Raw genomic sequence first — 3,917 nt, forward strand, 5'->3', positions numbered from 1 at the left:
GTCGCTTGAACTGTTAGAGATAGCTAATGAATCCCCATCCCTGCTACATAAACAAAAAAGGGAAGGAAACATTCGACAGCGTAGTCCCAGACACAGAACACGGAATAGTTGAAATTAGAATTCCTTTTCTCACATCTACCTTACAAAGCTGACCTAGTGCTCAACAGTAACATTCTAGTGCAATAAATTTCGTTCAAAAATGTGAATATCTATGAAAATAACTCTGCCTACATATATACGTAGGGATATAGTTGTTTGTAATAATATGAAACAGAAATGCATAAACAATATTTAAAAATTACGGAGATGTACTTGCATAGCACGTGACCTGATCTGAGATCGTGTGCTGGAACGAAAACAATTGTAGCGTGGAAGGTGTTTATAAGCCATTTAAAATAACACACAAAAACCGTTAGATTCACTTCTACATTTAAATTTAAATGTTGAAGTGAATCTAACGGTTTTTGTGTGTTATTTTAAATGGATTATAAACACCTTCCAATATTTAAAAAGCCAACTCAGTTTAAAACAAAACGAAAACCCTAATTGTCCTCTCTATTTCTAAGAGACTGGAATGTTTTGAAATGGACAATAATTTAACACGTTTTCGTTTTGACTTATGCAATCGAAAACTAGGTGGTTGGATTTGTTTGATTTTTAAGTTTATGGACAGGCCTTAACTATAGCTGCAGCTCATAAGGGACATAAAAATATGGGGTTTCTTTGCTACTAAAATATAAGACACGAAATGAACAACACACAAATTAATGAAGTGTTCCATATTTTTTCTATAGGCATAGGCATGGCTGTGTGGTAAGAAGTTTGCTTCCAACCACATGGTTCTAGGTTCAGTCCCACTGTGTGGCACCTTGGGCAAGTGTCTTATACTATAGTCCCTGGTTAACCAAAGCCTTGTGAGTGGATTTGGTAGACAGAAACTGAGAGAAGTCCATCATGTGTGTGCGTGTGTCTTTGAGTCAGTGTTTGCCCCCCTCCCCAATTATCTCTTAACAACCAGTGTTGGTGCGTTTACATACCCATAACTTCACGATACCAAACTTAAAAAAAAAGAACATAAGTACTGGGGTTGATCCATTCTATAAAAATTCTTCACGGCAATGCCCCAGCACGGCCGCAGTCTGAGTAAAAGATATCTATTCTTAATACGTCTAGTTAGGTTCAAACGCAAAATATGTCAGTCACTGTAATATACGTCAAAGGAGAAAAACTTTTCTCCTATACGACAAGACTCTTCAATAAGCAGAGAGTGTAACACATTATCATCATAAAAGAGATAAGTTGTTCATCTTTAACTAGCATATTTTATGTCTGAACCTACCTGGACATAGTAAATGAATATGAAGATAAAAATGTGCACTGATGAATGGCTGGCGGGGAGAGGATTCGGAAAATTCACATCAGGAATGTTCTGAGTCCTCTCACCACTCCCCCATTCATCGGCGCAAATTTTTTTCTTCATAATCGTTTCCAGATCTTAAACAATTTTATATTGTGAAATGAGAATTATCAAAAATCTGACATAGCAATTGTTGTCTCCATGTCAGTCTTGATTCAGGAGACAAATGAATCAAAAATATATTCCAGCTGTAACAACCACATCTTATTTTCAAATATACCTTGGACACAGACATCTAATATGAATTTTTTTCTTTTCTTTGTTTCAGTCATTAGACTGCGACCATGCTGGGGGAATTGGCATTTTTAGTCAAATGAATTGACCCCAGTAATTTTCTTTATTTATTAAAAACTGGTATTCTCGCTAAGTTACTGGGGCATAAACACAACTATGCTGTCTTTCAAGCAGTGTTGGAAAACACACACATATACACAATGTGCTTTTTTCAGCTTCCATCAACCAAATCCACTCTCAAGGCTTTGGTCGGCCCAAGGCTATGGTAGAAGGTGCTACACAGTAGAACTGAACCCAAAACCATGTGGCTGGGAAGCAAACTTCTTACTACACAGCCACTCCTGTTTTTGTTTGTTTTTTGCCAGACAGTTTAGCTAAGACAAATTATCAAATGTGTTCTGTCTTTTAGTCAGACATTGTGCTTCTGGGGCTTTATTATCCTCTCGTTTATTCATACAAGGAAAGCATAAGTGATTTGTTGCTCACTTTGGCAGCTCGCCATAGCAAGGTGTCCAGTGACACCCGTGAGGGTGCTTGGCTGTCCCAACGCCTTAAGCCTTATTATCCATCACTTGTAGTAAAGCTGGCTTAATTCAGTAAGAACTTTGTGGTGTGTGACCAATTAAGGCATTTGGTGTTGCACTGATGTTTTTTTCATTTCTCTTTTGCAAAATATATTCCTTTTCACTGAATTATTGCAAATTGTAATGATTATTTTTTTACCTCCCAACACTGTAGTAAGCTTGAGCAAGTGTCTTCTTTTACAGCCTTGGGCTGACCAAGGCCTTGTGAGTGGATGTGGTGGACGGAAACTGAAAGAAGCCCGTTGTATATATATATTTGTGTATGACTGTGCTTGTCCCCGACCTTCACTTGACAACTGATGTTGAAGTGTTTATGTTCCCGTAACTTAGCAGTTTGGCAAAAGACACTGATAGAATAAATACTAGGCTTACAAAGAATAAGTCCAGGGGTCAATTTGTTCGACTAAAGGCAGTGCTCCAGCATGGCTGCAGTCAAATGACTGAAACAAGCCCATGGATGATGGATCCTTTTGGCCGTGATATGGAGTCTGTCAGTGAAAATATTGAAGAACTTACTGAACTAAAATGCAATGACGAATGTAAATAGAAATTTGAAAAAAAGGGTGGAATAACTGGGTTATGGCTGTCAAATATAATTAAACAACTGAATTCAAGCATTTGGTCTGAAATGGCTGGAATTCTGTGGTGCTTTCCAGCTTCATATTTGGCAGAATGTGGCCTCGGTGCAATGAATAAAATCTTGACAAAAGAAATAGATTCGATGTATGCATTCAAGGAAATATTAGACAACTCACAAATTTTAGTTCAAATATGAAAAATATAGCAGCAAAGGTTTCCATTAAATAACTACTTTAGTCTAATATTTTTGGAGATGGATATGGAGGTGATTGCTTTAACCCTTTCGTTACCAGCCTGGCTGAAACCGGCTCTGACTCTGAGTACAAATGTCTTGTTTTCAAAGTTCTGAATTAAAATCTTCGAACAAACCTTAGTCACAATTTATGTTCCTAATACTAGCTGAATGATAACTAAGTTATTTTACTAAATACTTTGTTATATTTAAAGTAATTGAAAGAAACACAGAGCATCTCAAAATAAATACAGTAACGAAAGGGTTAAAGAACAGTGAAAAGCGGGTGATAGAAAAAAGGCAGAAATCATAATTTTTCAAGCTATTAGAAATAGAAGATAATTCAGTCAGATCCCTTGATTGTGTTATATAGTCATACAAAACTTTAAATGGATGGGATGGTCATGGCTGGAATGCTTTTCATAGAGAATATTCACCAAGTCATTCTCAAATTACAGTTTTCTTTCATTCAATGAAATATCAAATATTGGGAATAGGATTCACGAATTTAAATTAATTCTTACATATCAATCAACTATGACGTCATAATTCCTTCACTGGATCACATTTTCCTATTCTCTATTAAAGACAGTAACAACAGTATTTCATTCACTATTTCTTTCCATTCTACCATGCTCTTTTACTTGTTTCAGTCATTTGACTGTGACCATGCTGGAGCACCGCCTTTTGTCGAAGAAATCGACCCCAGGACTTATTCTTTGTAAGTCTAGTACTTATTCTATCGGTCTCTTTCACCGAATCGCTAATTTATGGGGACGTAAACACACCAGCATCGGTTGTCAAGCGATATTGGGGTGACAAACATATACACACACATATATATATATATATATATATATATATATATACA

The 3,917-nt window shown here is 36.4% G+C and overlaps 1 long non-coding RNA gene across 1 annotated transcript in view; it reads left to right on the forward strand.

The window, feature by feature from the left end:
* The first annotated feature begins 3,655 nt into the window (after positions 1–3,655).
* The window catches only part of LOC128251134 (uncharacterized), a 9,967-nt gene continuing 9,705 nt past the window's right edge, over positions 3,656–3,917 (forward strand). The window contains exon 1 of the long non-coding RNA XR_008266985.1: positions 3,656–3,767. This is a non-coding gene — a long non-coding RNA (uncharacterized LOC128251134). The remainder of the gene's footprint in view (positions 3,768–3,917) is intronic.

Source organism: Octopus bimaculoides, chromosome 28 (genome assembly GCF_001194135.2).
Source record: "Octopus bimaculoides isolate UCB-OBI-ISO-001 chromosome 28, ASM119413v2, whole genome shotgun sequence".
In the NCBI taxonomy this organism is placed as follows: Eukaryota; Metazoa; Mollusca; class Cephalopoda; order Octopoda; family Octopodidae; genus Octopus; species Octopus bimaculoides.